The 13,093-nt window shown below is 30.2% G+C and overlaps 1 protein-coding gene across 2 annotated transcripts in view; it reads right to left on the bottom strand.

Annotated features, from left to right (window-relative positions):
* The window catches only part of if (integrin subunit alpha inflated), a 197,566-nt gene that overhangs the window by 107,380 nt on the left and 77,093 nt on the right, over positions 1 to 13,093 (bottom strand). The gene's annotated exons all lie outside the window — the stretch shown is intronic.

Genomic DNA, 13,093 nt, shown 5'->3' with positions numbered 1-13,093 from the left:
GGACCTTAACGATGTACAACTATATAAAACTATTAGCTTTTTTTTTAAACTATTGTTTTAAAGAAATATTCTCGATCAGTCAATCTAACGAAACAGGCAAATCAAATACAAAGTATATTTTTAATTATTTGTAAAATATTAATAGAACATATTATTTAATTAGCTTAATTGTCGAAGATAATGGCACAAAATTTGATTAATTATTTTGAATCAAGTCGTCAGAAAGTTGTTATCATACAAATTTTGTTTCATTATATTACAACAAAGTAATCTTTCAAAAAAAAAGATATATGCATAAATCGTTACTATTTAACAATATATGACTAAATTTTAATAATTTTACAGTTTTCTTGAGGTTACCTCGTTAAAAATTAAATAAGGCCCTAAAGTCATATTTGAAGCAGTAATAATATCTTAAAGTGCACTGTTACTTAGTAAGTTACATAATACAAGATTGATACTGACACATGAAAAAGATACAGTGATATATTTTTTATCTGGCGAAAAGTACTTACAGTTTTTCGCAACATAATTTATTAGGGCATTAAAATTATTAAAACTTGTTCCCAAATCAGCCCAATTTTACTCAATTATTGTTTAAAAAAAATTGCTGTAATTAAACCAGTACAACGTGCTTTATCCAAAAATGCTTCTGTATCTTGTACAAAAAGATTTTAAAACCACAAAGAAGGTGAAAAGTGAAGCTGTGTTGTATTGTTAGTTGCTAAAATCAAATGAAAGCAGTAATGGGAAATACACACAACAATAATTCATTAATTATAAGCAAACAAGCTCAAGCAAGTCAGAAAAAGGCCAGATTGGGAGAGTAACATGAGACATTAATTTTCCATCAGGACAATGCTCGATTTCACGTAGCGCGACCAATTAAAATCTATTTGGAAAGTAGTGGGTGAAAATCCACTACCACTCGCCATGTAACCTGCATTAAGATTCTTTTGATTACCACTTATTTCGATCGACCAAGGATTGTCTTAATGGAATACATTCTATTTAATTTGAAAAAAATTAAAAGATATTTTGGGATGCCTTTCATAAGCTGCATTAAAGATCACGGATAATGGATTGAATAATGTATTAATTTATGTTGTTATTGAGATAAAACTGCATTTTCAACGAACAAACATTTACTTATTAGTGAAAGATAAAGAGCAACCGCATATTAAGATAAAATGATTAAGATAAATCGAAACATACGTAATAGCATTGAGTCGGTCAAAAAGGTAACTACAGGTGATATTCAGTATTATTTCTAAACGAAATTTTAGTATGTTTAGTAAAATATTTGATTAAAAGATATGGCTTATTGAACTAGAAGGTTACATTATTGCTTTATTATTGTTAGTTAAAATAATGAAAGTACTAGAGCCAATTATCGAAATAACTGGACAAGTTAAGACAACAAACATCTCAGTATATCAAGAGATAAAGAGAAAATATTTCTTATTTAAATGTTCAAAACCGACTAAAAATAGATTATAAGTGTTTCAATGATTATCAATGTTAGATCTATTTATATTAGGTGCTTGCATGTATTTTAATCGGCGATATATATATATATATATATATATATATATATATATATATATATATATTATAACTAACCTAACTGTTAAATTCGATAGTCTTTCTCTACATTTCTCTACATAAAATAACAGTTTTCCGTTGAGTAAAGTTAAGTAAGAATTTTTAGAAACTTGTGGTCATGTTGTTCCGTCATATCCCAGTTGTTGGTTTTGATTTTAACAATTTAAAACTGGTAAATTTAATGCCAATGAAAATAGAAGACCAAAATGAATAAAGTAAAAACAAAACTTTCGGACACCTTAGCTGTTGATGAACCAACTAATTCCAGACGGATACATGTGGTTGATGTGACCACATGAAATCATTCAAAATGCTTTGTTTGTCAGGCAATAAATGGAAGAGTTTTCTGTAGCGTGTTGTGACTCATGGTGGAAACTGCACCTACTATGACAATACTAAGCACCAAAGTTAGTGGTTATTCCAAAAGAGTCATCTACAACGATAACGAAGCGCAATATTTATGGTCATAAAGTCTTGCTGTACATATGGCGGTATTAGCAAGGAGTGTTATAAATCTGTTAAAATGAACTGAAGCTAATATTGAAGATGTTTACCGAAGTCTATTGAGCAAATTGAACGATAAATAACTGTAAAAAAGCGAAAATTTATTGATGACTAGATCGCTCCCAAAACAACACCGTCCTTTCAATACATTATCTCCATATTGTCAGAGAGGCTTGAAAAAGTTGTAGGAAAATATTTTGATTAATATATACCATAAGAATTCTTAATGAATGCATTTTTAAAGTGAAAGAAAGGATCAGAATACATGCAGGGCAATATCTAGGGCAAGTTGAGAAATGGTTCAGAAATTGAAATGTATCAATTATATTAAATTTTCTTGCCTTGATAAATAAAACATTAGTGATTGAGGAAAGAACGGTGATAAGTAAAATTAAAGTTTTTGAAAAAAAAAACAATAAAAATGTAAAAAGGAAGTAATAACATTAAACGTCCAACGTACAACATGTGGCCGTCTTGTCATTCTTCACTTACAAATCTAATTATAGAACAGATTTATTTACTCGATCCGAAAATATCTATATTTACTGTCGGGCAAAATCATAAGCTTCAAAGTCGAGCCTTTCCACAGCAAAACGTTTCACGATCCGATCGAAGGCATAATAAAATGGGAATCGCCTAGTCGGCGAAACGCGGCGTTCAAGACGGACGTTCGTACGTTTTACCGGAGAGCACCGCGTTTCCCAAACCATGTTTTCGGTTTCGGATGTCTGCGTGCTATTTTCGGATCTTCGCCGAGCCGAAAATAACTCACCGATCGCTTCTGTCGCCCCTATCGCTTGCGAAAGTCTAATAACGTTTCCACGAAAAAAACACGACGTCTTCACGGTTAAACGACATCAATCCTGTTAGATTTCTGGTGGAGATAACTGTTTTTTTTATGTCGAACTGTTGAATGACGTGTATTTTGATTAAAACATTCGTTTCTAGTAACTATAATATGAACAAAAATTAAATAATCTTGAGAAATTCAGTGGTATGCAGAGGACTTTTGATTTGCAACTTTTAAATTTAAAAATTAATTAAAAATAGAGACTTCATAAAACAGTGCTGTAATATTATACAAATATATTGATATAAAAATAAGTATTATATTCTATTCCTTTATCTATTTGTTTTGTTATAGATAGGCAGTAACGAAATTGTTAATATATTCATACCGGGACGGTGAATATAAATCACAAAGCATTAATAATAATGCATTATCAATTATGGAGCATATTAAAAAAAAGGAAAATAATTCGAGATACAAGAAACACCAAGACCTCCGGATTCCAAATGTCATATAGGAAATTAAGAAACCGCAAGAAGGCACGAGGAAAGACCATGTAAACACAGAAGTGATGCAACTCTAAAACAACACTGAACTAAGAAGCAGACTCACCGTGATCTTGTGTAGTTGTATAGTGAAGTGCACTGTACTAATGGTAAAATCACTGACATGTTCTACTAACTTCTATTTTATTAGATATTAAATAAGGTCTAATAGGTTTTCCTAGATAAGTACATAGTTTTAAGTCATAGTATAGAGTATAGAGACAATTTGTAAGTTAATCGGCAACGACTAGTAATAATATCCTAATAAATTAAAAAGAACGCAATTATTTCAACATTTCAATTTAGATTAGAAATTAACTATTAATTCTAGTAATTATTTAGAGGTACTATGCCATAGGCCTTTTATAATTATTTCAATTGTTAGTAGGTAAATATCTTATATTGTTATTTATATTTATTATATTATCCACCAATACATCATTTTGCTCTTAGTTCTTTATAAAATTATTGTTTATCGCCGATATAATGAATGTACATCTTGAAATTAATATAATGATTAATTAATTTAAATTAATTAATTTATTTATTAATTTTATTATTTATTAATTTTAATATTAATTAATTAATTTTAATAATTAATTTAAAAAATTAGTTATTCTTTACTATAATATCACAGTTTTGCAAAAAAAGTGTTTGAGTATTTTCAACTGATTTCTATGTATTTAGTGATAGCGAAAAATTCCAAGGCGTCAACCCAAACAGTTATATTAATTTAGATTTGTTTCGTTGCTAATTTAATTTTTTGTATATATCACAAAATTATATCATTATTTTTGTATCTTTGTGGGCTCGGCGCCAGCTTCAAAGTGATCAGTTGGTAGCAGTTAAAATAATAGTGTAAATAAATACATAGGTTTAGGTAGGTATTAAGCTAAATTGTGTGTATATAGTAGAATATAAAATAGGTGTAGAAGAAAGGTTAAATAAGGTTTTTGTTTATTTTTATTTATTTATTACAACAATGTAGATATTTTATTTGAAAATGTTTTTTTGTGTTAAAAAGTTCGATTAGTTTTCAACTTTTAGTCAGTTCCTTATTTATTTTTTGAAGTCGATTCAATTTTTTTGTTTTTTTTCTTTTTAGTGTTAGATATTTACTCAATAAATCACACAGTTATTTGCACCGAACGACTTCCGATTTTCCGTCACTTCGGCTGAGCAATAACATTATAACCAAATATCTGTTTATTTTAGATAAAATCCGTCGATTTCCCCCTTCCTCCAACAGATCCTCATTTGGTTCCAATGAGACCACCTCGGAAGTCTTTACTCTAACGAATAAAAAAGGATTTTGAAAAATCGATCTACAATTGTTAGAGAGAAACATTAAAAAAATATACAGTCGAACATAGAACTTCCTCCTTTTTCGACGTCGGTTAATAAATTGTTGAAAAATACTAGAAGATTTCTGCCTCTTCCCACAAGCGAAAATGTACAAAGAAAAGCCTCAATGAGAAAATGAAAAGGTTTTAGTGCGTACTAGTGAACGTATATTATATCAAAAAATATGTCATTAATGCTTTGTAAATTGAATAATATTTTTCAATATTATATGATGTAGTATATATGTATATAAGTAATATATCACTTAAATTAAATCATTATTAACAAACTGTCAAATTCATCACTTTCTGATGATCAATCAATAACCATAATAACAACCCTCATTTTGTTAATGAACATACTAATTGACATAATAAAAAATCCCGAACAGTTTTCGTCTTATATCGCCATAAATCTACTAAATTGCCTTTAATACGATGTAATGTATTCAGAAGAACGATGCGAATAAGAGATGGCGATGTAAATGACCATACAATAACGCTGTATGATTACAGGTGGTTAATTGAGTTATCGCCGATGGTGATACTTAAATCGATGCCTTTTACGGCATGAGGCATCGGCAGCCGAATTTGAGAGGCAACGTTGAACGTAAATTGACTTTTCGTTAAGGAATATATTAATAAAAAATTATAACAAAAACAATATTTATTTGCCTATATATTGGTTTTTTAAAGATTTGTTTCAATTTGAAGTTTTATTGTGAAAAATCGCTGCAATGTATGTTATTCAAAATATTGTCCATCGATAGTTGCTACTTTTTCCCATATTTCAAGCATCTTACGTATTCCATATTTTGAGGCTATCCACGAATCAACCATTTTCTGGTATTTTCAAGTGAAGTGATACGTTGCTTATAATATGTAATAATGTGAAGGAGCAAGATCTGGAAAATATGGCGGATGGGGTATTATAACATTGTTGTGTCTTTGTTTATATTCGAGTAGTCGAGTAGTCGGTAGTCGATAGAGGTCCCTATTGATGGTTTCGTGAAGTAAAGTCTTCAAATCTTTGTCTTTAAATTTTCTTGGCTGTACAGAACGCTCTTTGTCATCAACGTTAAAATCACCACTGTTAAAATGTCGAAATCAGTATTCACATGTTGAAATCGATGGAGCATGGTTGCCATAAACTTCACACAACATTCGGCGATCTTTAGCATTTCCTTCGCCAAAATGAAATTTCTTCCTTCCTTCGTCAGAATGAAATAAAAAATGACACATACTGAAAAGTGAAGCCTGTAGTGATGGTTTAACATGAAGTTGGTTATAAATGTTACCGATGTACCAGATTCATACACAGTAAAATCCTATAAAATGTATGTATAGTTTTAAAATTTATTTATGTTATTGTTATTTAAACTAAACTTATTTTTAACATGGACTCTCAATCACGGATTTTGGTTACCAATGATATTCGACTAATAATCATTGCGTATTAATCTGGAACTATATCCGAAGTATATCGATAGGTACGTTATTGACAATGAGATATAGGAAATAGTAGTAAATCACTAGCAAATTATACAAATCCGACATTCTTAGCTTAATGCAAACAGAACTTTTGCAATTTATGCAATTGCTGTGCTATATCTTTTAATATACTGATACTACTATGACCAGAACCTAGTAAGCCCAAGGATTGTTACATCTACATGACTGATATAATAGGTTCTTGACATGAAATCAAGTATCACATCGAATACTCTACTATGAATTCTATATTAGAACCACTACCCCCATGGTGTGCAAATGACGTATTTTTATTTAGAGTTGAAAACTTTTTCAATTGATCAATATACTTATAACTTAACCATTTGTCACTTATTAGAGCTATATGCAAACTATATTGAAATCTGGTATGATGAGAATTTCTTGAAATTATTATTATTTTTTTATATATATTTTAAAATTTCCTTTTACTAACTATAGGTTTATCTGGACTGGGCCTAAAGTTTAACGTGGGCTCCGAACCACGGTCCTCAACATTAAGCCTACCGACTGGCGAGTGACCAATTTTAGAAATCATCCCAGAAGACATTCGGTCTTACCCAGCCTGGTTACTGGCGTGACTGGGATCATTTTCCTTGTCGGATTTTACACTTTTCCCTAGGGCAATCACAAATATTAAACAATCACAAACATAAACCATGCCCCAGCAGGATTCGAAACCACGGCTATCGCAACAGTAGGAGGACTGTCCCATCGCCTTTAACACTGCGGCACCAAGCCGGTGAAATTATTTTTGTTTAGATTTTTTGGATATGAAGAATCAAATTTAGAAAACTACATATTAATACAAAGTGAATTAGTGAAATAAGCCCAATTAAGACAGAAATATCAGATGAATTGCAAGAAATTACAAGTTGCTTAATAAGCAAATTCTAAGTAGATAATTAAAATATTAAGATATAAGAAGCATCGTGTTGTTCATGATTAATACTTTGGCAATAAAACTATTACTATCTAAGGGTATTATTAAAATATTATTTGCGTTTTATTTCAAGTTTTACTATATTTAGATCTTGGTGATCTTCGTATTGTTTCACCAGCAAGTGTTGCACCAGTAAGAATGCAAATATAATGGTTAATTATTCATAAATTAAATGAACATGTGTTATCAAAAGGATCACCGTAATATCGGAGAAAGATTGCCGTAACATCACTAAGAAGACTACATACTCCAATGTTGAAGTATTTGTTTGATTTTATGTTTTTATGTTGAAGATATGTATACAAGGCAAATAATTCGCACTCTAGCAAAAGAACAATCACAAATATAAATTTACCACACGAAGCCTCAGCACGATTCGAACCCGCGACTATAGCAACAGTAGGAGGACCATCCTGTCGCCTTGACCACTGCGCCAACCAAACCGGTGGTGAAACATTATTAAATGGTATTGTATATTGTATAGTATTATCCCAGAATGAACATAGAATTTAAAAATGAAACAAAAACGGATGTTATTTAAATTTTACCTCTAGTAAAACATTTACTAAAATTTACTAAAAACTCATAAACTAAAAGTTCAATTGCTGTAATAAAAAACAAAACTTGTTTAATTAAAACTAAATAAATTAAGTTTACTAATTAGAACAATAAATGTAATCAATAAACTTATCTACATTACAGTGGCCAGTCATCAATGATAATTTACATATATGTTAATTTTAGAATGCCAAAAAAAAACTGAAATTTAAATACCATTAATTTATACTCCCTTTAGATAATGGGATATCTTATGTAAATATATGGAACAGATTGTATTCCAAACCGGAAACATTTCAACGACAAACGATAAGCAATTGTAATTTAAACGTTAATTTTTCTCGGTTCTTACTTAGGAACTATTATTTATTGTTCTTTTTTTCGTCCGTGGGGTTTCTTGTGACCTCTGTCGTATAGCTTCTGTTTGAACATTACGATGTCACCGTAATATGAATGGAGACGCGATAAGAACAATACAGTCCGATAACTATTATCGTAGAGTTTTATTCGACTGGTCTATTGTTCGTTGATTAGTTTTAAAAATAAAGTGTTATTTTTGTTGCGGTTATTGTTACTTTATCTCGACTGTTATTAAAATAGTTTACCAAGAAACGTCAAATAGGTCGTTAAAAGTCACTAGAATGGTTATTTTGTTACTAAAAATATTCAATTAATAACGATAAGAGGCTGTATTCACCAAGAGTCTATTAAAACATTTTCATATAAACTGGACAATGATGTAGTTAATAAGGTTAGAGAGTTATTGCTTCTCTTATCAATATTTTAAATATTATTACTGTTTAGTGTTAGTAAATATTGAATATTGTGATTATGGAACTTTAAACTTTAGTTTGCAAATTTGAAATAGTTAAGTTGAATAAATATTAACAAGTCAATGGGTTAATTTATTATTTCCTGCCTCAAAATTTGTATTTAATGGCGAATTGTCGTTGATATTTTAACTCTTAATTCGTATATTAATGGTCTTCAAATGAAATTACTTTATAAGAATATAAAAAATGTTATTATAAAAAATTATTGTAAAAACAACTACAGAAAAATCGGTTAGGTTTTGGACATCGGAATAAAATGGAAGTACTACTTAACTCACAATAAATGATATTGATTGAAGTTAGTAGTAATGAATGAAGGATAAATGTAAATAAAGGCGGCTATGGTGGGACAGTTTAGGAAACATTTTTATATTGCGTAATTATCTATTAACTACCATTAATTTCGGTTAATTACAAACAACAACAATCAGGCAAAAAATAGAGATCCAAAAGATCCCGAGACGAGAGAAAAAAGACAAAAGAGAAAACCCACAATTAGACAACTATGCTGATTACTCTATGAGGAAGATACTTCCTACTTGAACTAATGTCAAAGACAGTCATGTATGTTATAATAAGGTCTATTTGGATTTACGGCATACAAATATGGAAATGTTGTGATTGAACGAAGATATGACGCCCAAATCACGAAATAAATGCAAAACAGAAGATTATTGAATCACATCAATGTGGAAGCAATACAATTAATTTACAGTGCACAATAAATCAGAAGATTGAGATGAATTAAACTATATGAACAAGCATAAAGTTTAAGTTCTATTTGCTGAATTATTACTGTCATACTTGTTAAATTTCCTTAATAGTATAAGTGTAGCAAATCAGCAGTAGTAATAAATTAATGTGTAAGTAAGATGACATTATCCAAAGGAGTAATTTAGTAATTTGAATAGTGAAATGGAATGACTCGGTACCACCCTGTATGATTAAAGAGTATTCACGTTAGCGGTTTGATAAAAGTCCCTCTAGCGCGAATAACAATTTCCTTTTCCAGTCGGGGCATTATTAAACATTAACTATCAATGATCGTCGGAAAACAAAGAATCAACATCATGGCGTCTTTTTATTTTCAGGCTCGTCTCTGATAAGACGGAGAGGCATAGGTCGTTCCGGATCGCATGTGCAACGGAGATGGTCGCTGCCGATAGTCGTACCACCTTGAAAAATGACGAAGGCTATTGTGCTCACGTGAGAAAAGCATCGCTTCGCACTCCACCGTATCTTCCGTTGATGACCATTAATTTCTAATCGTTTGACAAACTGGCGAGCTTGTACGACTGATTATAAGCGATAAACGGCTGAAATGTACGCTTACAATTCACGCTAATGGCGGCGCATTGGTGGGTATCTCGTCGATTTAATTATGGTTTCCAATTGTTGGGTATTTGTCAGTTCAGCTCTACGGCGATGATAATTAACTCTGGTAAAGATAGTGTGATCAATACTACTAAAGCTGGCATATTGAAGGCATAATTTCAGTCTACTGACTAGGGATGGTAAACTCGATTTCGATTCTACTCGAGAATCGAGTTTTCGCCAAAATTAATCGATTTTTGGGAATCGACCTTTAATTCCTGAACTCGATCAAGAATCGATTCTCGATTTTACGGTTAAGTGACTAGTTTCAAGTTCTACATACGATCACAACAAACTTTGCGATAAAAAGTTATAAAAATATAAAGTTATTTATTTATACTAAATATTATTTCTTATAAGTTATTAAAATTGTGCTTAGCGTCCTGTGGAAAGTAAACCACGCACCTAATATCCAGTGCCACCAATATGGAAAGCAATAGAAATATAATAATAGTACTACCAGTATAATTAAACACATCAAGAAAGCACGCAAAATTGAATTAACTACTCCTAATCAAAATCGCACTAGAACAATGAGTAAGAAAGACTGTGACGATGAAATAATAACAGTTTCACAACCTAAACAAACAAATAAATAAATATATATATATATATATATATACATATATATATATATATATATATATATATATATATATATATATATATATATATATATATATATATATATATATACTTATAACCTTCAAATCTATACTTATCCTTGTCTTTTTCTTTATTTAATGCTTAAATTTGTACAAGTTATTTTTTCTACTTCCTCACTGTACTTCATCAAATTAATTTTATTTAATTAACACTTATTTTATGAAATTTTTTTAAACCAATTATTTAAAAAGAATTTAAATGAAATGTAGTATGCTTGATACGTTATTCATAAATAAAAAAATATAATTATTCTTAACTATTTTTCTGCTTTATTTAATAAATTTGAATTAATCATTCGTAGCATTACGATTCAATAAATAAATTCATTAACTGTAAAAAATATTAATCTCTAATTTAGAATCGATTAAAATCGAAATAAGAAAAATATAAAAATAAAATCAAAATCGAGAATCTTCTTTAAGAAATCTTTCCATTTCTACTAGACTTTACATTCTCAGTAACAATAGTTTCGCAATGACATAAATGCTGAAGAAACGATTTCAGGAAAAGAAGGGATCAATACAATGTATTTTGTTCAAAGTGTTCTCTATAAGTAAAGCGCTGATCGGACAGGTCACGACTCATATGTCGGAATAAGTAGTAATCAGATGGAGCAATGTCTGGAGAATACGGTGGGTGTGGTAGCATTTCCCATTTTAATGTTTTCCACCACTTTCAATACATCGAAACCTGTATTTACATCTTGAAATCGGCGAAGCATTGTTGCAATAAGCTCCATACTGAATATGATAACCTTCAGTCGATTTTATCTTCAAATTGAAGTAAAAAAAAATAAAACTTCCCGCAAATGCGATTTACTCTATGCAAATTTAGGAATTTTCAAGAAATTGTTCACACTTCGACTAAATGACACATATTGAAAAGGAAATCGTGTGAGGCTTCAATATGAAGTTGCTATCAAATATATCCGATGCAATTTAATACACAGTAGCAACATCTGTTATAAATCCTTGAAAATTAATTTATGGGCATGATGCTTAGTTCTAATGGTAAATGTACGATACGCATAGACAGACGGAAGCACATTTCAAATTACTTTTGACAATGTCATTAACAGGTGAAAGAAAACCTTATTTAGATCCTTCATTTCATTCAATATTATACAAATATTTAGGGAGACACATTGATACTATGACACCTAATGGTTAACACGGAAATCTTACGTTAATGGATTAAGCAAAATAATGGATTGTGGAAAAATAATTTTGTTCTATTTCATATTTGCCAAAGTGAATTTATTCATACAAATTTCAAATGCTATTAAAAAAATGTGTGACGTTTTGGTCACCGATCTTTTTGCCACTTGGCCAACCTATCAAATCTACTGTAAAATTTCTGAGATATCTGGGATCAATTCTGAACCCATCCACGAACTTTTCACATATTCAGTCTTATATTTGATTCAATATTATTTTGTAGTCTATGTTTAGTTTTGAAGTTATGCCGTGAGGTGAAACATCACCTCAAAAACGCACTCATCGCCATAACCACCCAAGAATTTTCACAGATTATGCGCTGCCGTTATATTTGACGTAACCGTTATATTTAGAATGTCCCATGGCTGGCAACTTCCAAACACGTTATAGTATGGCTTCACTGAATAAATATTACTAGATACTTGCGACTTTAAAGTAAACCTTATATGATATAAGAATAATTTGACTGAAAAAAGATATAATTTTATTTACTTTATATCATAATTCATAAAGTATTTTTACTCTAATTGATTTTTCTCTAAATAAATACCTTAACCGGGACCATAAGCTTATCTAAATCTCCTCGCTATTTTAATATGATTTTCTGATGATAACATCAATCGATACGCTGAGCCGGCTACCAGAGTTCGCTGACCAAAAGTAAGCAGGTCATTTAAAGGCGGAAACTTTCTGGGAGGTCTTCTGCCATTTCAATTGCCAATTGGTATGTGTGTTTAACGATAGATTTTTTTAGAGTTGTAGACAGAAAGCGCATCTATAAAAGATACTTAGTGGTGTAGTGAATTCAGCAGTCACGATAATCTTAAAGTTAAATGTGAAATTTTATTAGTTCTGGTCATTGCATACATGTACCTGCAGTACGAGTACCATTTTTGGCAGCGGTTTTATTGAAACTTTTTGACAAAGTCATTATTCAATCAATTATGAATTGGAGTTCGCTAATCTATCAATAACGCTTAGCTAGTAAATACCTGCAATTATATATATGTATGCATAATTAAAAAGGCAGTATCAATAAGATATTTTAGTCCAAAATAAAAACAATAATATGGAAACAATAAAATCATTTCAAAAAAAAACGACAATAAAACAGATAAATTATGATTATACTCAAATATTAATCAAACATTTATTCAAAGTTAGTCAAATATGAAATGGAATACAAATTTTGGCCACTGTCATTTT

The sequence above is a fragment of the Rhynchophorus ferrugineus genome, unplaced genomic scaffold, assembly GCF_030347505.1.
Source record: "Rhynchophorus ferrugineus isolate W39M unplaced genomic scaffold, kcgeb_rfMv2 rfM2, whole genome shotgun sequence".
In the NCBI taxonomy this organism is placed as follows: Eukaryota; Metazoa; Arthropoda; class Insecta; order Coleoptera; family Curculionidae; genus Rhynchophorus; species Rhynchophorus ferrugineus.
The sequence above is the reverse complement of the archived record's forward strand: the minus strand, read 5'-3'. Positions and strand labels throughout refer to the sequence as shown.